The 26,441-nt window shown below is 40.7% G+C and overlaps 1 long non-coding RNA gene across 2 annotated transcripts in view; it reads right to left on the bottom strand.

Annotated features, from left to right (window-relative positions):
- The window catches only part of LOC133251659 (uncharacterized), a 55,999-nt gene extending 46,596 nt beyond the window's left edge, over positions 1-9,403 (bottom strand). The window contains exon 1 of one of the 2 annotated variants that reach the window (XR_009737718.1): positions 9,279-9,403. This is a non-coding gene — a long non-coding RNA (uncharacterized LOC133251659). The remainder of the gene's footprint in view (positions 1-9,278) is intronic. The other variant, XR_009737719.1, reaches the window with a different exon arrangement.
- Positions 9,404-26,441: the final 17,038 nt, after the last annotated feature.

Below are 26,441 nucleotides of genomic sequence, written 5' to 3'. Positions count from 1 at the left end.
CACCCAACAGACTGAGCTATCCATAAAAGCAAAATGATTTCTCATTCTATGTGCAGCATTTTATATAGTAGTTGCTCAATAAATGTCTACATAATGAATGTATGGTTTTAGTGTAAAGCCATGGACTTCACAGACTAAGTAGGCCCTGCATTAAACATTTTAAAGCTACATAAACAAATAATAATATGGAACAGTTCTACCTACCCTGATGTTAGATTAAATTTGAGGTTCAGCAGATTAGTACGTACTGGCAAGATTCAGGCCCTAAAATCATACTACCCTGAGGGCTTTTGTTGTAGTCCTAGTTTCTAATATGAAATTGTTTGAGACAGAGAAGGCATAACGTGGTATGTGCTCAGTTGCATCAGACTCTTTGCGAGCCAATGGACCGGAACCAACCAGGCACCTCTATTCATGGTATTTTCCAGACAAGAATATTGAAGCAGGTTGCCATTTCCTACTCCATGATAATGTGGTATGCCTGGGTTCAAATCCCTTTCACTGGTTATTACCAACTGTATGATCATGGGCTATTTAATTAACCTCTCCATTGCTCAGCTTCTTAATTTATAATAGATGGGGAAACAGTGGCTGACTTTATTTTGGGGGGCTCCAAAATCACTGCATATGGTGACTGTGACCATGAAATTAAAAGATGCTTACTCCTTGGAAGGAAAGTTATGACCAACCTAGACAGCATATTAAAAAGCAGACACATTACTTTGTCAACAAAGGTCTGTCTAGTCAAGGCTATGGTTTCTCCAGTAGTCATGTATGGATGTGAGAGTTGGACTATAAAGAAAGCTGAGCACTGAAGAATTGATGCTTTTGAACTGTGGTGTTGGAGAAGACTCTTGAGAGTCCCTTGGACTGCAAGGAGATCCAACCAGTCCGTCCTAAAGATCAGTCCTGGGTGTTCATTGGAAGGACTGATGTTGAAGCTAAAAATTCAATACTTTGGCCAGCTAATGCAAAGAGCTGACTCATTTGAAAAGACCCTGATGCTGGGAAAGATGGAGGGCAGGAGGAGAAGGGGACGACAGAGGATGAGATGGCTGGATGGCATCACCGACTCAATGGACGTGAGTCTGGGTAAGCTCTGGGAGTTGGTGACGGACAGCAAAGCCTGGCGTGCTGTGGTTCATGGGGTTGCAAAGAGTCAGACACTACTGAGAGACTGAACTGACTGAACTGATACCTCCCAGAGATGTTATGAGAATTAAGTGAGTTAATAAAATGAATGAATTAGAACAATATCTGGCCCATAAAAACAAGTCTTAGTTTCTATGACTTGTGATTTCTTTTAATGATATAAGTAATTGAAGTTATAAGTATCCATATACAACTTTGTGTGTATGCACAATTAGCTGGATAAGCACCATATGCCAATAGAATTTCATGAAAGCCCCGAGTAAGAACCAGATTCTATAATGCTGCTGCTGCTGCTAAGTCGCTTCAGTCGTGTCCGACTCTGTGCGACCCCATAGACGGCAGCCCACCAGGCTCCCCCATCCCTGGGATTCTCCAGGCAAGAACACTGGAGTGGGTTGCCATTTCCTTCTCCAATGCATGAAAGGGAAAAGTGGAAGTGAAGTTGCTCAGTCGTGTCCCCATGGTCTGCAGCCTACCAGGCTCCTCCGTCCATGGGATTTTCCAGGCAAGAGTACTGGAGTGTGGTGCCATTGCCTTCTCCAGAATAGATACTAGTGATGCCAATCAACAAACATCCTTTATGCATACCCACTATAGTTGAAGCACTGTTCCAGGTACAATGAGGTTAATCTCTTTTATTTAGGGCTCTTTAAAAATCTCTAAAATCATTCAGACTTATGATTTTTGGCCTTACAGGATCCTTATACTATGACAAGGAAGAATCTAGGTTTTTTTTTTTCCCCCCTTGCCTTGTGCCTTTTTTTCTTTTTTTTCTAAAATAGCACTCTTATCAACGAGTGTAGGTACTATGGTGATAGCTGCTATATAAATACAGGAAGAGAGAACGAGAGAGGAGGGGGAGGTAATTAGCTCAATTGTATAAGACTTTCTTTAAGAAGTAGGAGAAAGGTTCTCATAATTTCATTCCTATCACCAAAGTGGCAGAAGAGAGAGTTACCATCAGCTTCAGGGCACAATGCTGACTCCAAGACAGAGTCCACTGGATTTTTCCAGCTGACCACACAGAGCAATTCTCTCCTACTGCTCTTCCCCTCTATGTAAATAACTTCTTTATAAATGGGAAAATGGAGAGCAAGCCTTTCAAACAGTTGTCATAAATTAGAATAAATTGCATTAATTCAAAATGTAAAACTAGGAGAGCCAGGAGAACATGCAACATATTTTCCCCAAATAACACTGTGAACAAGCACAAGTGTATACTCTGGGCATATGTATATCTTTCCTCTGACTGACAGCCTGAAGGGTAGTCCATGGGATTTTTGTGTTGCTGAGGTGGAAACAATCTTTATTTGGATTGAATAGCAGAGTAAACAGGAATGAATAAGAGACACAAAAGTTGACAGTACAGATGGTTTTTCAATTCTTTTTTAAAAACTGTATGCCTCATCAATTAAAGGTGCTTGTCTTTTGTTCTGGTTAACTGTCCGAGAGCCTTTTCATAATTGTACACCAGGAAAAGTTAGAAGTGGTTGGTGAATTAGATCCTGGGTTAATGCCCCACAGGTGACATGTAGCAGTAAAAGCTTCTCTTCTCTACCTTTTATGGAGAAACATTACGATTTATCTTGCAATGTAGTTATGAAAGTCATTAAGGAAACTAAAAACCTTAGTGAAAACAAGCCAAAATAAAAAAGAGATTATCATACTAAGTAAGCCAAAGACAAATATCGTAAAATATTGCTTGTATGTGGGATATATAAAAAGAAAACATATAAATTAACTTATACACAAAACAGAAGTAGACCCACAGACATAGAAAACAATGGGGAAAGGTAGGGGGGAGGATAAATTAGGAGTTTGAGGTTAACATATACATGCTACTATATATAAAATAGATAACTGATAAGAACCTACTGCATAGCACAAGAAGCTATACTCAATATAAGAAAAGAATCTGAAAAAAATATATATATGTATATATGTATAACTGAATCCCTTTGCTGCACACATGAAACTAACACAATGCTGTAAACCAACTATACTTCAATTAAAAAATTCAATCAAACAAGGAAGATACACATACATATGTATTGTGTATGTGTGTGTACACACACATATACTCATGTTTTGGGGGGAATGGGTAAAAGATTTTGATGATTCGAGGAAAATATTAAACGGTGTGCCAAAAGTGGTCTCTAGAGACACTGAAGAATCTGATTAAACTATAATTATGCCTACCTGTAAGCAGCATACACCTGTGCACCAAAAAACCTTCCTTCTAGAACCGGAAGAGCATTTTCCTTCCCACACAGTCATCTGGCTCTGTCATCTGAATGAACTGCCTTGGGTACCACAAGGGAGGGATAATGGAAGTATCCACCTTCTGTCAACAAGACCCCCTGACTCACTCTGGAAGGCAAACGGCTATTCTGCTTGAATTAGCCACAGCTTTATGAGAGTAACGACAAAACGTAAAATCAAACAGCACCACCTAAACATTTACTCCGCATTTTGACTTCACATGACTATGGCACTGAGCCATGGTTTTTCTTTTAAATGGTGTCAACCAGTGCCTTTATCCCCACCATTTTTTGACCACAGACTCTAGGGCAGTTCGAAGGCCTAATTCAGGGGGCCCTTGAGGGAGGAAGGAGCAGACTCTTGGGTCTGACTTCCAGACCAGTCCTGGATTCTGCAGGCTCTTCTGCCTGCCTTGAAAAGACTGGTTATGGCTCTCTGGGGTGCTCTAACCTGGAACAATTCCCACAGAACGATCAATGGCATATCATCATTTCTTTCCTTTTCCCAAAGAACCGGATGCACAGAAAATAATGCACATGTAGTCAAGAGCTGAGAGCCTAATGCACATAGGAAACGTGTGCCCTCCAAATCAGCACATCAGGCCACCAGATCCCAGTCTCGGGCAGGAGTTAGTCATCGTTTTCTTACACGAGTCACACACTTCTCCCAGGACCAACGCATCTTCCTCCCCTCTACATAAAGAATTAGCTGAACAAAGTAAAAATAAGAGGGCTCTGGGGCTGCAGATGGCTGACCAGCTGTTTCTGGGTGACTCCCCATGAATCAGTGCCTCATCTGAGCTTTAGTGCTTCCATGTTTGGGGGGCAAAATATTCTGCATTTTGGAAAAGTAGTTCATGGAAAATAATACGGCAAACTAACATTTATAGAAAACCACAGTAATCTTGGAACAAATGTCCTAAATTATGTACTCAAAAGCAGATCCAATTTTACCCAAGGTTCTCCGTCTGCATGGCTTGTAGGACCCCTTTTTGTTGTTCGTAACTGCGGCTCCTCCCAACCCCAACCCAAGTGCCTCTTTTTAAGTGATATACCACTTTATACAGTCCACCACGTAGAGGACAAAATTCAGCCTGGAGAAGAGGCAAGGGGGTGGGGGTGAAAGGATTTAAAGGACTTCACTTTCTATCCCCTTTGGAGATTCATCCTATTTTTTTTTTTTTCATTTAGTTTGAGGGTGAGATTATTATTGCTTTTAAAAGCCTCCTGGTTCCTTTTTGTACAATATTTATTTCTCAGAGCTTAAGTGCAGTGTTGGAGGTATTGACAAAATAGAAATAAAATGGAACTTTACATTCCAACCTCTCCCACGCTCCCGCAAAGCGGAAGTTTCTGACAAAACAGGAGTTTCACGGAAGCCTTTTCCTGGTTGTCCTCTTCAATTTTCAGATGACTGTTTGATGTGCATATCTTTAAGAGGGTTTATTTTAATACACAGGGGAGGAGAGATAGTTCCAAATGCTTATTATCAGGAAAACAGCATTGGGAGAGTACGGAAAACTTCTGTGATCATTTTTATTCAATGAAAGCCATTCCTTTGGGTGGGAGAGTCAAATGCTAGTACCCACACATGCTGCATGCATACCAGCACGAGAGCGGGAGGAATGCAGATTTCTGTATCTGCGAGCAGCTGCTAAGTGAAATGGAACGTCCAACAGATGGCTGCATTGTCATTGTTGGGGGAGGAGGTGTGGGGAGCTATTTTGGTTTTTCTGTTGAGTGTGTGTGTGTTTAATAGGATGTGTTCTCCCTACCTGGATGTCTCTGGTGTTATCAAGAGCTTTTACTCACTCTGAATCTTAGAGCTAGAATAGATCTTAAGAGATCATCTGATCATCTCACATGTAATGGGAGAAGGAACGAGAAGATAAGGACACAGAGCTTGTTTACAGCAAGGCCAGAACTCTCCCATTAGGCCATACCACATAGGCGTCATGCATTCTATTTACTTGAATATTGGTATTTAGCGCCAGTACCAAAGCTCAAGAAAAATAAATACTACAGCAGTTGCAGTTCCATAGTTTAAAAGGTACGCGTGTATCATTTTCTTTTGAAGTGTTTGGGTGGAGTTGTCTTGTAATTCTCACATTAGAAGAACAAAGACACTTTATAAGCAAAGTTACATCACGTTTGTATTAAATATTTGGGACAAAATGACCAAATTTTTTTTTTTTTTTTAAGGCAGGAGGAGAAGGGGACAACAGAGGACAAGATGGTTGGATGGCATCTTGAATAACATTCTCTAGAATCTTAAGATTCTATAGCAGTTTTGTATTCCAGAATACAAGGAGTTAAACTTCTAAGTCAGAGCTATCAAAGGCCATGGTTAAGAAGCAAACTGAAAAGTGTCGAGGTCCCATTACGGCCAGTCTGAAAAAGGTCTCCATCCCCCTTCTGATGGGAGCCTTGGGTCAGTTGTACAGTCACATGGCTCACCCATTGGTTCGTGTTTTTTTCCAGAAATAGAATCAATAGAGAACAGACAAACCCACAGTTGCCAGTTTGTACAGTCTTGTGGTTTCTGTCAGGGGCTACAGACTCGAGCAGGTCTACCCGATAATGAAGGCAAACTATTTCAGTTCCTGTGGGTCCAGAGCGCCTCAGCAGAGTTCTGGTTTCAAACAAATGAATAACAAATTAAAAGGTACAGTAAACTAAGGAGGGGGGGTGGAAATATATTAACTAAAATCAATGGAGGAGAAACGGAGTTAAAAAGCCTGCCTTCTCAGCAACAGTCTGTGATGTGTTTTGTTAATCTCCTAAAATTTATGTTAAAAGCCTTTTAACAGAAAGTCAATATATTTGGGTGGTTGAGCAAGTATATCATCCTGTACCGGCAGTTGCATTAAACATGACGCAGAGGCTCCACTGTCTGTAGGAAATGAACAGGGGTCCATCCTACAGATGTCCCACCTCCAGGAGGCCATACACTTTTTCCCAAAACAGTCCGTGCAGCCCAGCCAAGGACTGTGCCCACCTTTCTACCTAGGTCCCCCACTGACGTCAACAAGCATCCTGGAAATGAAGCGGGATCAGAATACCAGAAGCATAGCCTAATAATAGAGCCAAAATGGAGAGCAAATGTAAAATAAAGTTTCTCGATAAAAGTGTGACCTACTGCTACAAATTTGTTGAGGGAGAGAAAACAGCAACAGCAAAACAAAAAGTACTGTGAGCAGACTTCTTGGTGCTGAAATTCTGGAAGGTGGCTGACTAGCAAAACACCTAGATACTTAGGAAACTTCCAGAAAAAGGTTGAAAAGTAAGCAGGACAGCAAGCAAAATCAAACTGCAGATGAGGCTGAAATGCGGCTACCAAAATGTGTCTAGAGGTGCAAATGACACAAAAACATAAGTAGAAAACTAGAAACACATTATCAGCAGCTTTTTACACCCATGATTTCTGTATACTTATATCCGCTGTATCTTCTTCCCACCTGGAACAATTTGTTGTGCTCATGGGTAAGCTGTGCCAGGAGAACACAGGTATGAACTCTGAACATGCAGTACAAATGAGCCAGAATGCTGGGCCCAAAGGAAAAGTTTCAGCAAAGAGGCCCTGTCATACCCACTGCTCCTGGAGATGCTCTCACAATTTTTCCTGAATCCATAACGTGTATGTGTGTTGTCTGTGTGTCTGTGTGTCTGTGTGTCTCTGTGTGTGTGTGTTTGTGGCCAAAGCCACCAGGGGCTTCTTTGATCTCTTATTATGGCTATGACATTTGCAAATACTCCACTTACTTTTCTGGGATGAGCAGCAAAGTATTTTTATGAGAAGATTTTCAGTAGAATTATAACCAAAAGTAATTATTTTTTTTTTGGCTGTGCTGGGTCTTTTGCTGTGAGTGGGCTTTCTCTAGTTGCAGCGAGCAGAGGCTACTCTCTAGCTGCGGTGTGTGGGTGTTTTGCTGAGGTAGCTTTTCTTGTTGTGGAGCATGGGTTCTAGAACCTGGGCATCAGTAGTTGTAGCTCACAGGTTCGGTTACTCTGAGGCACGTGGGATCTTCCCAGATCAGGGATCCAACTGGTGTCCCCTACATTGGCAGGCCGATTCTTAACCACTGAACCACCAGGGAAGTCCCCAGCAGCAAAGTCTTAAAATAAAACTTCTGTATTTTTTATGCTGTATACAATTTTTTTTTTCATAAGAAGAGATTGTTATATCTACTTAATACTTTGACTGGCATCTTATTTTCGATGTGGACAAAGAAGGTCCAAAATGCTGAGGATGAGCTGTCAAGACAAATTTCCATTTCAATCTCTAAATACTTGTTCTATCTGGAAATCATCAAGATGTTCTCTTTGATGAACACTCTGCATTTTTTTTTTTTTTAACAGGAATGGGCTTCTGGTTTGGAAATTTGATAAGGTAATGTTGTAGAACAGAGCTACATTTTCACTTTATTTTCTGTGTCCAGCCACTAATGGTGTTAAGGAAAAAATCAACTTAATTTTTTTTTCCGTTTTTTTTTTTTGTTTGTTTATCATTCTAATGGTTCTTAGGCTCTCACTCTAGCACCCAGAAGAATAAATCATGTTTCTTCAGGTAGCTTTTTAAGTTCTACCTCTTCAACTTCTTTATCTAGCCAGTTATTTTTTTCAGTCTTTGAGTCTTATTTCTCCTTCTGCCTGATCCCCTGAACTTGCTGTTTCAGACTTTCTTCACTGCAAAGGAAGTTTCCTCACTTAGTACTTCAACTTCAGCTTCCCTCTGCTCCTCCTTCTATGGCTGAGAGATGAGCTCAATCCATCCCTTGCCAGGCTTCTAAATGCTCAGCTCAGTGGAACGCCAGGCCACCTACCACTGCTCGCCACCCCAGGAGAATATACTAGACTTCCATCTCTGCTTGGAAAGTCCTTGGCAAAAGACATCACAAGGAACTATTCTAAGTGATGGACACAGCATAAATGCATGGGATCGGAGACATAAGAATTACAGAATGTTTAGCCTAGAAGACACCTACATAGAGATCATTCATTTTCCAGTGGAGGAAACTGGTACTCAAACCTGATTGATAATTTGAAGCTCCGGAGAGAAGAGACTAACATAATATATACAAAGTGCTTTATAAACTATATAGAACTATACTGGATGCATGAAGAAAAATCAGTGCTTGTCTTCCACGCAGTGTGTCTGAGTTATTCCAGAGATGCTGCCATTACTCAAAATGTTTTAAATCTCTTCTTTAAAATTGTCATTTGCGGCAGTTAAGATTGTCATTGTACAGTCACATCTTGTTCTTATCAGTAAAGGTATTTTCCAGGGCTCAGACATTCATCTCAGATTTGATCTTAAATGTCTCTGAAGGCAGAAACCATGTCTGTCTTGCTCCTTGCACCTGGTATACTGCCTGCCACTTAGTAAGCACCTAATAATTACTTGTTCAATAATTAAAAAAAAAAAAAAGATCAAATCCACCCTCAGAGAACAATGATTTGCTGTGATTGATAGGCAAAAGCTCTGAAGACATTTTTCAAAAGAGAATTTTCCAAATAAAATTATTTTTGAGCTATAACAGTGTTGTTGGAACAATTTCAAGGTTTTTTTAATTAGAAGGGGATGAAATTCATTGTATTTACACATCTGTGTTCTGGCTGACCTGCTGACATTGTTGAATTTATTTATATCTCACCTTCCCCCTCAAAAAATGAGGTGGATTGAAACAACAACAACAAAAAGAAACCCATAATAGCAATAATGTTAATAAAAAGCACATTACTATAATCATGTTTCAGATATGCACAGCAAAAAAAAAAAACACAGCCCACAGGGTGGGTTCCTTATGTGTGGTTAGCTGAGGAGTGACAGTAAGTAACAAGAAATAGAGAACAAATAAGACTCACCCAGTCTCAAGCACATGTCTGCATGCCATCTGGCCCTTGTTCCCGTTGAGTAAAAGAGTTACTTAGAGCTAGTAAGAATGTAGTCATAAGGAAACATTCTGGGGTAACCGGGGTGACAAAATTCCCAGATTGACAATGAGCGCCCAGGAAGAAAGGCGTTTGCAGGTGTCACAACACCCAGTCACCACTGTCGTTAGCACCAACAGGTAACGTCAGTTTTTAGGATTCTGTGTGACACATAAAAGTGAGAACAGTCCCTCTCCAGTGGACTGACACTTTGAAGAGGAAAGAACGAACAGAAGGCTGAGAGGAAGGCACAGTGACCACAGGACAGTCTGTCCACCTTTTTCCACGTGTGAGTTACTCTTCAGAGAGTCAAAGAGGAGCGAGTTCCCAGTTGCTATAAACACATAAGTTAGGCACACACACAAGCATCCAATTCATACCACAAAAGCTTGAACTTTTCCCTGTGCTTCAACTAACTGCAGGCTAAATCGCCCTGACCAGGTGAAGGTGAGATTGTGTCTTTTATGAATTCTGGGCTCAGGGCTTGAATTAGGAATTGCTCAGTGAGCACGTTTACTTGTTCTTTAACTGCTCTCTGAAACATCCAATTAAGAACATTCAAGTTGCTCCAGTGAGCAGCATAGCAAAATGGGGTACCTCCTAAAAATGAAACCAGAGAGTGTTCAGAAGAAGAAGTAGAGAATGCTGAATTTCACACCAGGCCCCTGGTTTGCTCATTTCGGAGCCACTCTGGTTTTGAGGAGGAGGACCAGAGCCATGGGTGTCACTCATGATGTGTGGCATTCCCATGAACAAAAGTCACTTCTTCTTCCAGAAAAAAATTTTAAAAAGAGCTATTCCAATGCCGTAATTAAAAGCAAGAAGGCTTACTTGAATTCTAAAATGGTTGAAAATTCGAAGTGTGTCTTTTAGCTAAGGAGGTAATATCAAAGGCAGCATCCTGATTTTTTGTGAAATCTTTCATAGAGAATTTATGAGCCAGCATCACTCCCTGAAATCCCATCCCAAGCCCTAACCCCAAGATTAGGTTTCAGTTCAATCTCCACAGTACATACAAAGTAGATTTCTAAACTACAAATCTGATTCAGAACTACAAAACTACACAGGTTTAAATTCTTTTATATCACCCATATCGCTTACAGATTAAAGTCCAATTTCTAAGCTGAACGCATGAACATTTTTTAAGGAACTAGCTCTTTCTTATCTTCCCAACCTCATCTTTCAAACTCCTCCATGTCCATCCTAAGCTCCAGCCCTAATGAACTAATTAAAGTCTCAGAATCCAGGATTCCACCATGTTCATTTATACTTCTGTTTCCTCTGACGAAAACAGAGCACTTTCTTCTGCCTTATTCCCTGGAAACACACTAGTCACTCTCCATGACACAGATTCACATCATCTCTTTGAAGGCTTTTGCCATCTTTCTCACTTTCACCCTGACCATACACACTCAAGTACTGCTACATGCAGTTCTAAAAACTACAGCATGTTTTGAACCATTCTGACTTTGAGGGTGTTTGAACCCCAGTGGTATGATGATAACCCTGAGATTGATTCCCAAAGGGACCACGCACATGAACATGTTTGACTCACCCACCTGTTTGACTATAGCTATTCTCTTTCTACTCTGCAGGGTAATGCAGTGCTTGAGCAAGGTTTGGTTTTAATAACTGTATTAGTCTGCTTGGGCTGCCATAAGGAAATACCATAGACTGGATGGCTTAAACAACTGAGAATTATTTTCTCACAGTTCTGGAGACTGAGAAGTCCAAGAACAAGGTGCTAGTCAATTCAGTTTCTGGTGAGAGCTCTCTTCCTGGCTTAAAGGCTGCTGCCTTCCTGCTTTGTCCTCACGTGGCCTTTCCTTAGTACATTCACATAGCAGAGAGAGAGAGGGAGTTCTGTGCTGTCTCTTCTAAGGACTTAAGGGCGCTAATCCTGTCAGATCAGGGTTCTTCCCTTATGAACTCATCAAACTTAATTACTTCCTTGGAGGCCCCATCTCCAAATACAGCTACACTGGGTGGGGGCTGGTTAAAGCTTCAACAGATGAATGCTGGGGAGGGGGGCACAAACATCTAGTCCATAGCATTCACCTTGCATTCCCAATATCCAACATAAGTCCTTGTGATGTCTGTAAATGTCTATGATGTGATTAAACGCCACACCACACAAAGGGAGGAGGAAAACCAGATAGCTCATTAATCAAAAGTACTCATTTAGTGTATACCATGTGCAAAGCCCTGTCATAAAACATATCAGTATTATTAAGAAATTCACACTTAAACAATCTAATTGGGAGTTGAAACACAAACGTGTTCCAAGTCTGTGGCTCTAATAATAAGCAATCATAGGGTAGGACAAAGAGCACCGGATTTGGAGTCAGAAAGCACAGCTTTGCTGCTTCACCATCCAGGTGATCTGAAAGCAAGCTGCTCATCTCTTAAGACTCAGCACCCAGGTGACATATTCCTAGCTGAGGAAGCAAATGAGAGTAAGTAAATGTGCTTTGGGAATGCTAATACCACCTACACAAAGAAAAGCAGTGTGGCCAACTCCTCCAAGCCTCCTTTAACAAGATTCGTGACACCTTCCATCCCCGCAAGCTTCTCTGCAGGACTCAGCCTGCTGGGAAGACAGGCCCTGCTGCACTAGCCACACTTGTGCATGGCTGCTTATCACCAGTCTCAAAACTCGGTGTTTCACACCAGTGCTCCACCAGGAAAAGAAGAGCTCTTGCTTGTTTCCTGCATTTGCTCTCTTGCATGGGAGAGAACCAGCATACTTCAACTCTGAATCATAAAGAAATTGTGGTAAAAGCGGAATGAGAAATTCTTCACAAGCAAACACCACATGGGTTACTTCAAGGCTCCATGCTCTGTTGCGGAAACACTCAAGCACTCAAAACGTGAAAGCAAAAGTTAAAATGGCCAAGAGCGATTTAAATGTGGAGGCCCCCAAACACTGAAAGTTCTTACTAGAGATCCAAGAGCTTGGGCTATCTGTGGAGAGAGAATTTTCTGTCAAAGATGAAACACTCACTCTGTAGTCAGCACCAGGAGAGGAGACTGATATTGACCAACTGCTAATTGTTGCTTCACCTTTCAATCAGTCGCTATCAGATCACACCCCCAAATCTTAAATAAGTGTGTGATAATTGCCGAGTTTGTGGCAGCAAGTGGAGTCCAGGTGGAGCCGCAAAAGAAAAAACAAGAAAAATGGCTCCTCACCAGAAACAAGAAACAAGCATGGGAGACAGATTCAGACACCTCAGGCTCCCAAACCCCCTGTTGAGAAGTAAAGTGTGTGTGTGTCTGTGTGTGCATGCGTGTGCACATGCACACATTATTTATTTATTTTTAATCAGCCTCACTTTCCACTGGTAATGCTCTTCATGTCGAAAAAAAAAAGAATTAAGAGGTGGAAAGACAAGAATTTTGAGAGAAATTGCTCTGATTCCTTCAAAGCCAGGCTCCAGCACTGACTTTGTATTAATTATTGACTGTGAATCAAGATAAAGGAAAACACCACAGCTAAAGAAACAGATACTAAAAACTTAAATTGAAAATGTAACTGACATATCATGAACTGACAAATACAGCTTTTAATAACATTACTTATTTTCTTTCTGCTCCTTAAAAGTGTAAAGGTGCCATGCATATAAACTATACCCATTTGAGTTGCTGGCAAAGTACTAAAGCAAAAACACGAGGAGGCAATCCCGGCTGCAGGAAATGGAGGTCACCTGTCCAGTCACTGTGCAGTCAGGATACACTTTACAAATCTCTTAAATATCTGCCTCCAAGCTCTTCACACGGGAGTTCACACAGGCAGAGACATTTTTTTTTTTCTTCTTAATCACGTACCTTTTAAGATTCATAATTTGGGATGAGCAAAAGGCTCGGCAGGAGGTGGGGATGAATTAAAAACCATAAAATTGATGCTATCACTCTGATTGACATACCAGTAGTGCAGCATACATTTCCTGTTTGTCAGGAATGAAAGGTGTTCACATTCTGTAATAATACCTAATAATGTTTTGGAAAGACAAACTGCTGTCTGACTACATTTTAGCAAGACGGATTTTTTTTCCTTTCTGTCAGCTCTGAAATCAGAAGCTAGAGTATATATCACAAGCCTCTATAAAGGATGACCTAGATATTTAATAGCTGCAGCTATTCCAGTCCACTACGTGGACCTCCCCAGGTCTCTGATGCTATATTCTAGCATGCCCAAAATCACCATCACACCTTAAGACTAATTCAATAGGGTGTCCAGGGAGCTAGCTGTCCAGGACTGCCGTACAAAACTTACGGGAACTAGTATCCTTTGCTAGCGGTAGCTGTCTCATCACAAAACTGGCCAACCCTCTACTTAGAGGTTTGTCTAATCTAGCAATTAACATTTTGTGCAGAGCAGTAAAGAGAAGCCTGTACATAAGGGATCCGAAGACCTGAATTCCTCTAGCTGCCATGTCACTGACCAGGTCTCCATGAGCAAGTCATTTAACCTGTCCACATCTCAATCTCATCACATTTAAAACAGATATGTGGCCACTTGCCTTGACTACCTTACCTGAGGAGGTTATTGAAAACATAGAAGCAAAATGATAGTTCTGGAATTGGCACATGTCCTCCATCTTGTAGATCCCAAATGTGATTTTACATTAGTTAAACAAAGGATTTGGGAAATGCTGAAAGTCATCTATTTCTGTTTTGGTAATTTAGCAAAAACATGAGCAAGAATCAATGAGGTAGTAGATCATATATGACAAAACATCAGAAAAAATCAAATCCTGTTATACCATTCAATAATTATTCTTAGGGTGAACTGTGAGTCAGAGACCAGCCCTCAACTTTCTGCTCTGTTTTTGACATTTATGTTCCTATTGAGACTTGACTGTAGGCCCTGACTACCTAGGGTTTCAAAACGTTAAAAGTACTGTTTTGAAGACAGGAGAATATAGGATAAAAATGAAAACTGAAAATTTCAGGAGGAAGACAAAATTGGAATGTTTGTGCTAAATATTTTAATGACACATTTTTGCTTTTTAAATCTCTGATATTCTATTATTTCTAGAGGCGATTTCAAGAAAATAAAAATGTAAAATCCATGCTATAATTATTGTCTAATAATACTAAGCTTCAAGTGTCGGGTACTAGAGTCTGAACAATCCTTTGTTTCCAGAATTGTAAACACAGATTTGGATGCTTGGGGAAGGCCCACAGAAAACTGACCCAAATGATAAAGGGGGGATGTTTTGTAGATCCTGCTCTTGGTAATAATACTGTGGCAAAGGAATCACAAGTGCTTTTGAATACAATTTTATTGCTGTTGTTTTTGCTAAATCAAATAAAGGCTTTAAGCAAAAACAGGTTTCAAGCCTTCTGCTTATAATTGCACTTCATGTGACTTGACAATGCTGATTTCTGTGTAATTTTTAAAATCCATGTTTGGTAAAAAAGAAAACGCTTTACTACTCGTTCTTCAAAGTTGCTCCTAATAAAATCAGCTTGTTAGAGCACATGCTTGCAGACACAGTGCAAAATGAAATTGTAGCAAAGCTCAGTGAGGGCACTCCACCAACACCCACTTGGTCCTTACTAAAACTGCAGGGGTTACGATGCAACTCTTTCAGGATTGGAGTGCATTTATATCGTGGCCTGAATTAATTTTATATTCACTAAAAATGAAGTTACAAACAGAATGCATGGATTGTGTCCTCATAACTTTCAAATGGCAATACATAGACCACTGTCTGTTTCTTGAGTTGGACTGTCAAGAACTGGAAGGCAAGGATTAGCAAATGGAATCTTGACTGCTATCAGCTGACATCTACCTACAGTCCAAAAGAAAAATGTTAATGTAATCTGGAACAAATAGGAGGTTCACCTTTTGGTTCTGGTCAATGATAACTTGAAGGTTGGGTTAAACAATATCCTTCCCTCCACTAGCTAAGTTCCCCAAATGTGGCTATAAAAAAATCATGTTAAGTATTCAGGCCAGAGATATTCGTCAGAAGGATATGATTGACATGGCCATGTACCTTGTGGTGAGTCTCACAGGAAAATATAGGTACAAATATGCATAAGTCATATTTATGCACTTTCTATAAAATTAGACCGGCATTAATTAAATGGCAGAAAAGGCAATGAGAGCATTGTTTGGAGGGTAGTGTGTTCCAAGTTCTGATTATAACTTGCTTTCCAAAGAAGGAGCCACCCACAGCTTAGAAGACAGATGAGAGGATCATCATCGCAGATTTGCTGTGAACAACTCTGCTCAGCTCTGTCCCTGCCAGACTCGAGGCCACACAAACCCTTCCAAGACGGCTACAGAAGATTCGCAGAGGGCACCCGCTCCTTGCCCCAGCTCTGGAGCAGGGACAGAGGGAGATTTTGTCCCTGCATAAGTTGAGAACCACCCTCAATGGCAACATGGTCGTCCTTGTCATCAACACAGCTAGCATTTACTGAGGGCAAAGAATGCTGTGTGTTATCTCATCTTGTCTTCCCCATAACCCCGTAATACAGTGAAGACTATAATCACCCAAATTTCCTGGAAGGAGAAACTGAGGGTAAAACTTCCCCAATGTTACCGAGATGGTGAGTTCCAGAGTTAGGACTTGAATTCAGACAATCTCACCTCCTAGAATCTTCACTTTCTGTAACCTTTACAGTAGCTTAATCAGCTGTGAACAACCCATGGACCAGACGTTTTCAAATGTCACTCTACTTAGAAATCTCTTCCTACTTACTCATTAGTTTTATATGTATTTGTTTAGCCGCTGCCGAGTGCCAGGAACTATTTCACGCGGTGGGAATTCATCAGTGAACGAGACAAATTCTCTACTCGTCTGGGACTTACATTCTGTATTCCGCATACATAGACTCATTCATTCCTTAAAATAACTGCATAAGCCTGAGGCCACCCGTGTCACCCATTTGTTAGATAAGGGAGCCAGAGCTCAGAGGAGTGAAGTAACTTACCTAAAGGCCACGAAACTAAATGGGAAAACTGGGGTTTACCATTGGCCTTCAGACTATTAATCCTATGATCTTTTATGCTCCTGTTAACCCAACCGCTACAGTTTCAAGATGGCTTTCAGTAACTTGGCAGAGATTGAGTACAGCCAGAATAGGAAATAAGATCAAGATGACCCTGTCCCCCCTTAATCTCTGCCTCTCTTTTCATTCTTGGTCCTTATTTCTTCAGGTCTCCACTGTTATCCATGGTCTCCCACTTCTGTTTCCCTTGCTCTTTCCAACCGTGTTCTGCCCCCCTCTCCACAGCCTCAAGTATACCCTATACTTCCGTCCTTTACTCCTCCCACACCCTAACTCTGGGTTACTCTTAGCTCCCACTCTTCACTTTAGAGAGCAGGCCTGAGGTGCCATGGAAAATGATCAAAAAGGCAGGCCCTTCCATCATCACAGCAGCAAAGACCCATCCCCAGTAAGTCATGAATTTTATGTCCTCAGAATTCCCTGAGAGTTTTCCCACGGAAACATTTTCCCATGTGGTAGTTATACTCTACAGTATTTACTGCAGGTACATGTGGGCTAAATATGTTCCTAGGGGCTGGCTAGCAAAATTTAACAGTGGGTAATATGCTTAGAATTCCAATCAACCAAACTACAAGTGACCCCTGGCAAAGACTGCCTTAGTAACACATTCCTATCTCCGCTATTACTCATAATAAAGAATGGAAAGGAGTGAAAACTAAATTCAAAAAATATATTCTTTCTTTAGCGTTAGACAGATAGGGCCAAGGAGTAGTAAATACTATGTGGAAAAAGAAATAATTTAAACCATGAGTGGCAGTAGTAGAGGTCAAGGAGACTTAAGACAAATGTTTCTGATTGGAGAGATTTTCAGGTCTACAGAGAAACCATGAATACAAATGATACTTCAAGAATCTCTTCAATCTGGCCCTAATTTTTTCATTAGTTGTAAACCTCATAAGAATAAAGAATGCATCTGATTTTTCTTAACATTATATCAGCTGCACAGGGCTGAGACATGTTGCTGTTGTTGTTTGCTGTTTAGTTGCTAAGTCATGTCCAACTCTTTTGCAAACCCACGGACCGTAGTCCTCCAGGCTCCTCTGTCCATGGGACTCTCCTAGCAATACTGATGTGGGTTGCCATGCCCTCCTCCAGGAGATCTTCCCAACCCAGGGATTGAACCCGCGTCTCCTGCACCGGCAGGCAGATTCTTTACCACTGAGCCACCTAGTAGGCACTTAATAAATGATTACTGAACACTGGAATGTCACCCTAGACTTATTTCCAACACTCATACCCTCCAACCTCCACTGAGATCTGTTTCCCACCAGTAGAGCTCTCTGCCCACCAGAATTCCCAGTGAGAGCTTGTTCACCTCAGATCCACGTACTAACTTTCTTGCACAGAAGTTGTGATTCCTTGAGAGTCACCCCCACTGGCTGGCGGGAAGTAGAAATTGACTTCCCTAACTTGTTGCTTCCTTGTTATCATTTTGTACTGGAAATCCAAAAACTATGTAGCCAGGCCTGGACCCAAGGAGGAAACCATTGTGTTTTTTGCAAGAACACACTGCAACTCCCCTCTCATTTTGAAGAATCCTCTAAGAGCATGGGATGCTGTAATAGTCATCTCAGTCTCTGGCTTTGTACAAGGTTTGTTGAACTTACTTGAGGAAAAGTATCATTTCCTTGCACACAAAAACATAGATAATCCCAAATCTAAATAGACTTGGATAGATCAGAAAACTAACTAAATAAGACCAATTCCTTTTGTCTGAGATGATCTTTCATCCTATTCAAGAGGAGAATTGTATAAATTTACCATGCTACTCCTAAAGGTTTTTCTGCTAGATTAATAGAAAACTTTTGGAATCTGGACTTGAAGACTCATTCTGGAATATGGTTTTCTGCAAAGGACTGGGTAATGTTTGACTACAATGGTGATTAAACTATTCACTCATAACCTCCATCTTCCAGCTATTTACTGTGTGCGAAGTATATTAAGCAGGTACTGCTTATAAACTGATCCCTCAATTTAGGTCTTAACTTGGCTCTGCCCAGGACCACCACAAACAGTTGCCCACCTAAAGGAGCAAATGGGAACTGAAATCCAGCCTTGGCCCTGTCTGCAAACCACGTACCCTGGCATGGTGTGGGCTGTGTCCAACCAGAGGAAGTGGCACCTTTTTCTTGATTCTCATTAACCACCTTCACGACCCTGCCATTCCTTCCATATAGACCTCCAAAGCTGCACATGGCCTATGTGTGATTTCTTTGCCTTTTCCAGAGTCGTCATCATTCAGTTGAACACACTGCCAGTTGCAAGAAGATACCAAAGTAGAGGGAAAAGGGGACACCATGTGATTTGCAAAGGAACAGTCCCCTCTGGCTGAGGGGATACAAAACCCATCTACCATTAGCAGATATTTCGTCTAAATTCTCTTTTTATAGCACAGTGTGGCTGTGTTGGACACAAGACAGGTGAGAACTGAATGTGAATTACAGAGGAGAATTTTTGTCCTGATACATGAGTTAAACATGAAAAGAAATTGAAACCCTTTTGCATATTTTACTGGCAACAGTTTTACCAAATAGGTGATTTATTTGGAAAGGTGGAACCTTTTTGAAATTAACTCAAATTCTGGTAAAAGTTCAGATTCTTTTCTACCCTCCTTAGGCAACAAATAGTAATTATTTTTATTGCTACAAGCCATGCATGTTGGGTTTTGAGAACATGCCATTAATCATGATTAAATTGTGTAGGCTGAAAAAAATCTCTAATACCTGCAAGAAAAACAAAATCCAGCACAGCTGTAAAAATGTTTACCAATCTATAAAATGTGTGTGAATATTCTATAAAACCAGCAGTTGGAAAATGATGAAATTTATATTTGTATCCTTATGAGAATCTTCATAGGTCTACCTAAAAGGGAGGAGTATTTCCTGTACTACTTCAAATAGATATTGCCTTTGACACTGGGGACTTAACTGGTGGTTCAGTGGTAAAAAAATCTATGTGCAATGTAGAAGACCCAGGCTCAATCCCTGTGCTGGGAAGATCCCCTGGAGAAGGGAATGGCAACCCACTCTAGTATTCTCATCTGGAGAATCCCCACGGACAGAGGAGCCTGGTAGCCTACAGTCCATGGGGTTGCAAAGAGTCAGACAAGACTGGGCATGCATGCACAAATGCATATGTTCAAGCCCTAATCTCCAATGTGACCATACTAAAAATACAGGCTTTTAGAAGGTGGTTGTTAAACGAGGTCCTAAGAGTAGAGCCTTGACTCAATAGAACTGGTGCCTTTATAAGAGAAATAGACACCAGAGTTCTTTCTCTGCCACATAAGAATACATTGAAAATGTAGTAGTCTGCAAGTCAGGATAAGAATTCTCATCAGAACTCAAACAAACTGGCTAGCTGATCTTGGACTTCCAGTCTCCAGAACTGTGAGAAAACAAATTTCCATTGTTTAAGCTACCTCATCTATGGTATTTTGTTATGGAAACCCAAGCTGACTCATACAACCCCTTAAGCAACCTAATTAAAAACAACAATTATTAAATTTTTTGGCAAACAAGTGAAAAGAAAAAAGGAATGTTCTATAAGTCTTTTGTGATTTTTATAAGAAAGTTATGAATGAAAGCATCTTTCAAAATTGAATTCTCCTTATTGATTTTTAATAAGCATTCTAAGAACATTTGGTGTTCTTGTTATGTAAACATAGCTTCAAAAGAAATACCCGTGGGGCTTCCCTGGCGGTCCAGTGGTTAAGCCTTTGCCTTCCAATGCAGGGAGTGCAGGTTCAATCCCTGGTCAGGGAATTACCCACACATGCCTTGTGGCCAAAAATACAGAACATAAAACAGAAGCAATACTGTAACAAATTCAATAAAGAATTTTAAAATGGTCCACATCAAAAAAAAAAAAAAAACAATCTTTAAAGAAAAGGAATATCCTTTCTTTTGCCAGTGGGATTGTTAGTCCAAAATTGCTATTATTCAGAATCCCAGCGCCACCATTGTTCAAGTCCCAACACAAATGCAACTGATTCTTTTACACTTTTCACATTCCATGCTCTGCACTATCACAGTACTTCATTTATAAAATGTTTTTGTCATTTATCATGCTCCACCTCAAAATTTCCATGACTTGTGCTCTTGCCTGTCTCCGCAACTAGAAGATACAGGTCCTGAAAGCAGGGTCCAGGAGATCCTCTTGGATTTCCCCCATGTTTACTAATAGGCTTCCCTGGTGGCTCAGGGGATAAAGATTCTGCCTACAATGCAGGAGACCTGGGATCCATCCTGGAGTTGGGAAGATCCCCTGGAGAATATTTACTATGATGCTTTGCCTCCAGTGAGTATATATTTGGCAAATGAAGCTGAAACTCCAATACTTTGGCCACCTGATGCGAAGAGCTGACTCATTTGAAAAGACCCTGATGCTGGGAAAGATTGAGGGCAAGAGGACAAAGGGATGACAGAGGATGAGATGGTTGGATGGCATCACCGACTCAATGGACATGGGTTTGGGTGGACTCCAGGAGTTGGTGATGGACAGGGAGGCCTGGCGTGCTGCGGTTCAAGGGGTGGCAAAGAGTCGGACATGACTGAGCAACTGAACTGGTGAAAGAACAAATAAATACCAGAATGAAAGGATGGATGAAAAGAAATGGATTAACAACTTGTTCATGAATAGCTAAATAAATGAAGTAACTTATCATTTTACCTCAGCTATTTTCCATGACATTTAGAAGAATTATCTTTTCACTATGATGCCACCCCTTATGCCACATTTACTAAAGGAAAGAATTAATAAAATGGAAAATGAGGTAACCCTTAGTTGCAGTGCCTCCTATTTGTTATACATAGTGCCCTTTTTAACCTCTTTAATTCTTACTACCTTGTGAGTTAAGTTTCACCACCCTCATTTTTCTAACAACCGAGGCTCTGTGAGATTAAGTAATGCATCCATATCCACACAGCTACTACCAAAAAAAAGGCTAAAATTTAAGAGCAACATGAAATCCAGGCTCAGTCTCATATATTAAAGTCTTCCTTTCTCAATGGCCTTCCCTTGACTTTCTGCTTCAGCTTTGAGAGAGACAGGTGAAGGTATTTTCCAAGGCCAGCTGGAGGGCCATCTTGCCACACCCAATGTGGAGGACAGGCTGGCATGTTCACTGCATTTCAGTGCTTTTCATTCCCTTCCACTATGCTGCTGCTGCTAAGTCGCTTCAGTCGTGTCCAACTCTTAGTGACCCCATGGACTGCAGCCTACCAGGCTCCTCCATCCATGGGATTTTCCAGGCAAGAGTACTGGAGTGGGGTGCCATTGCCTTCTCCACTGCCACTATGAGACAACATCAATCTCAGGACTTCCGCTATAGAGATTACCTTGAACCTCCTTACCTGCAACCTCCACAGTACCAAATCTTTGATAACCAGTGAAGTTGTGGTATCTCAGCAGGCTCCGAGGGTGCAAAGCAAAGAAACAGATTCCTTCCAGTCTGATCGCCTACCTATTGTTACTCCCAAAAATATAAAATTTGGGGGGAGAACATAATGAGACTCAGGCAAATTTGAGTCACATTCCAGTCTTGTCTTTTATTAGCTGTGTGTATCTAAATAATCTTCCTCAGTTTCCACACTGAACAGTGTTCATGAACTCAAACATATCTGAACATATGGCAAAGGCTGGGAAGACACACCCACCAAGGGTTAATTTGCATTAGGCATGGGAATGCCCCTTGGTCAATGTGGCAGAAGTTGCCTAAAAGCTCACCAATCATGATTCTCCCTCCTTCAGTTCAGTTGCTCAGTTGTGTCTGACTCTTTGCGACCCCATGGACTGCAGCAAGCCAGGCCTCCCTGTCCATCACCAACTCCCAGAGTTTACTCAAACTCACGTCCATTGAGTCAGTGATGCCATCCAACCATCTCATCCTCCGTTGTCCCCTTCTCCTCCCGCCTTCAATGTTTCCCAGCATCAGGGTCTTTTCTAATGAGTCAGCTCTTCCTCCTGGGCACTCATAAAAAATACATTTCCCTTCATCCTTTGCATTCAGACTGGTGCTACGTCATGGAAGTCACGTTCCCCACTCTAATTTCATATGCATGGAACAGCGTCGTATGATCTTCCTCACCCTTTGTTGGTCAGCTGGCTTAAAACAGACAATGCAGCAGTGAAGTCTGAAGAGGCCCTAGAAGGTGATGGATGGAGGAAATGGGATTCCACGGTCAGGGAATGGGAAGCTGCCTGCCACACAGACTGTGATATGAGCCAGAAGAAAAACCTGGACTAGGTGAAGTCCCCAAGATTCTAAAGGTTATTATTTACAGCACCTGGCACTAATTAATCTTATGAATACAGTTCCTTGGAAGTCAGAGAACCCAAGTTGAGGGCAAAAGTAATGGATCATTAAAAAAGGAGAGGGATGACAGCGTGACTCTGACCGATGGGCATTGATCAGAGCATTTTCTGGACCGCTTCCCACCCTGCCCCCTCATCGCTCCCCCCACACCAGTGGCTACCGAAGCCATGACTATCAGAGGGAGCCAAGCAGGAAGGCCTTTCTCATTAGAGTCTCCACAGGACATTGACAATACAAAGAAATGCTGCTCTGCGGTCTCCATACAGAAGGGAAGGTGGGGTGTATTTCCCCTCTTGGACAAGAAAACGGCTGGAGAGCAGAACAGAAGAGCAGGAACCGGTCAGAAGTGGAGAATGCCACACTAGTTACTGGGATACAAGAGCTCAGACAGAAGAGAGGGGAGACCAGGGCAAACTGAAACCTCAAGGGAAGTTCAGTGCCCCCAGACACCCCTAGACTCACGGAAGGCAAAATTAAGCTAAAAGAGTTCAGGTTTGGGTACCCAGGTTCTTCCCTTCCCTTATTTCCCTTTCATGTTCAGTTTCCCTCATTAAAAGCATCTCAACTTTCCACCGAATGCCTCTGAGTAGCACCACGATTTTACACTTCCCTGTGAAGGAGAATATTGGAATTACACACCGAGTGAGGGACACGCTGAGAGCTGCTGTCCATCCTCTGGTGAACTGCAGGATAATCCTGTTAACCTTCCTATCAGGAGGTCATTACGCAATTTCGAAAGCTGTTTTTTCTTCCATCAGAACTGCATACAAAATCTGATCTAGGATTTTTAACATAAGCTGTTCTGCTGCACAGGCTTGAATACAGCCCGTCACATGTTTTAGACGGTCTTTTCTTGTTCTTCCCTTGGCTTTAAGTGCCTGTGTAACCTCTCTCTCAGTTTAGGCATTATCCTATGTTTTTTTTTTTTTTCCTTTCTCCTTGATTTCAACATCTAACACACTTTCTTCCAATAGCATAGCCCCCTTCCCTAGCTCCTTTTTAATGCCTTGTTAATCTCTTGTGCCAATCCATGTTTCATTCATTTCAATGCAACACCTTCCTATGTATCAGTCTTTTTAAATATGTTGTACTTGGTATTTTGTTCTTATTTCTGCTTAGCTATTTTCATGAAACTACCCATTTCCGTTAAATCTAATTTATTTCTGCATTTCATCAGAATCTCTCTTTTTATCTCCAAAGACATTTTACCATCCAGTTTTCTTCCTTCCTTCCTTTTCCTTTTTTTTAAAACAAAATTAAAGTATGCTAACAGCCACGTGATGTCAGAACTTGTGCCTGCATATGTTTTCGAGAACAAACAAGTTTTCCTTTTTTATCTTCTTGATCATGTAGTCCTTTCATTCAGCTTGAAAATTTGATTTCCTTTTGGATCCCTAGAACCACTAATTTTCTACCTCCAGAACCAAGAGAATTGACATTTTTAGCCACATTTGAGAAACTGGTAAAGTTGAAATGTGCTTCTGGTGGCTTCAATAACACAAAATGGATTCTTGGTCTCTGGGGAAGACTGCATAATAAGACCCTATCATTGAATTAGTGATTCAAACCTCAACAAAATCAGTTTTCAGGAGCATCAGGTTAGGGCCTTGATGTTTTTAAGAAATGTCTTTGCAAAATAGGGGCTTGATTATCAGTGGATGAAGGATACCGATTTAATCCCAGGGGTGACTGAACCCGGTATCTGGGGTTCTTCCAAACACTCAAAGCCATTTCCAAATGTTTTTGATGCAGCACAACCCAAAAAGGATTTTGGCAAGTGTGTTTTCCCTTCATTTTAAAACCCATGCGTATTTCAAGGGAAATGCAATCCATATGTCTTTGATTCATTTACACTTAAATCATCTAAATGCCATTGTGTAAGAGCTATTTGATGTACAAGAAGCCTGCGAGCCTGTTTTATAAGCCTTTTTAAGCCTTATTTCTTTGAATCAGAAAGTCATGTTTTGCCGGCCCTAAACAGAACTTGAACTGGGAAAGGCTCAAGTTCACTTCTAAACTGAAAACCCGCAAAGTTTTGCGTGGCTTCTGTACTTAGCAATATGTTTCCCCTTGCCTAAAGCTCACAAACACCCAGCATTTCTCTTCTCTGTCTCACATGTAGTGAGAACAGGGTAAATCAATTTTTGAATCACATTTTACTTGTAAAATTCACATTTTGAACCTCAGTTATCTCCCAGGCACTGCCAGAAGTTAAAATAGCAACACTTGAAAATTAGGCTTTTGCTCTAAAAGGGCAAAACAGTCTATAAAGTACATAAATTACTGCTTCTGTACATTTATTTGTTTGACAGGTTTAAGATATAAGTGTGGCTTACATATGGATTTTCAGGATGCCAGATTGGATGCTCCACGAGCTACAGTCACAAATGTAACCTCTTTTTTTAACTTATGTTTGGGAGAATAGAATTGGAACAATCTCGCTGTTCTGCACAAATCTAATTGCTGTGTCAAAACAGCAATGGAATATGATGAACATTTGCATTTTTCTCATTTACTGGCCTTTTCTATGGCTTTAATCATACTTGTGCTAGTGGTCAAAAAGAAAGGATAGTGGACTGTTTGCTCTCTTGCTCCCTGACACTTTAAACATTTCTAATGAATTACAAATGAATACTTTGGGGGCTAAAATATGAACCTCTGATCAAGGGTTTAGAGATACCCAAGTGATAAGCACTGATTGTTATGGACATGGAAGCATGTCTTGAGACTGGATACATCTTTCTCAAGCAAAAGCACTAATTATCTTCAAATGTGTGATTTCTTTGTTTTTATTTAGACATATCTTGGAGGTTGCATTTAGTGAGAAGGAAGAAATAATGATTTTGTGAGTGTCTGAACAGAAGCAATATTTTAAATTTGCATTCAAAGCTTAGGGAGGTGGAGATGAAGCTAAAAAAGAAAGAAAGAAATCCAGGTGAACCTAATTATTCCTTACACGCTCTCTCTAGTTCACATATATGATAGACTATCATGTTTGTGTAATCAAAAGGATTATGAAATTTAAGTTTGGAAAAAAGAATCTGGGTACTACATCTAGCAAACAGTTAATTATGCTGAGATAATTAGATAGCATAAAGTGTTGGATTTAGTTCTTTTTCATAGTTAGTTTACATTAACTACCAAGTCTTCATGATTCTCTGCAGGCAGAAATTATTAGTATTTTTAGGAAGAATGGTGCATGACTGACAAAGAGTTCAACTTTCAAAAAGGGTGTTAGAAGGCTTTATGTTGACCTATCCACATATTTTCTTTAAAAAATAGATACCTTTTTCTATTAAAATTTGATATAACAGTGTTTTGAAGTCTAAATTAAATTCAAGAAATACATTACTTTAGGAAATTTCAGCAATCGTAACACGAATACCTATCAATTTAAAATACAAAGCAAAGAACTTGAGTTTATAGGATTTTCCTACTATTTCACCAAATTAAAGCAGAGGGTCATGATTAGGATTGTGCAATAGGTTAATAGCTCTGATATTGATTAAAACAACCATAGTGTTATACTATAGAATTCCATGCCAGGATTCATAAGATTTAACTTGAGTTCAGTTGGACACTTAAAAACTTAAAGAAACAAAGTTCAGTAGTACTTCCTGGCCCTGACCCACTGTTCTCCATACTCATCCATTCCTGCTCTAGTTCTTCCTATTTTAAATGGACTAGAAAATATCTTTATAATGCTCCCTTGACACACTATTCACCTACCACAAACACTCACGCATTTACAT

Source organism: Bos javanicus, chromosome 7 (genome assembly GCF_032452875.1).
Source record: "Bos javanicus breed banteng chromosome 7, ARS-OSU_banteng_1.0, whole genome shotgun sequence".
In the NCBI taxonomy this organism is placed as follows: Eukaryota; Metazoa; Chordata; class Mammalia; order Artiodactyla; family Bovidae; genus Bos; species Bos javanicus.
Note: the sequence above shows the minus strand (reverse complement) of the source record. Positions and strands in the feature narration are given on the sequence as shown.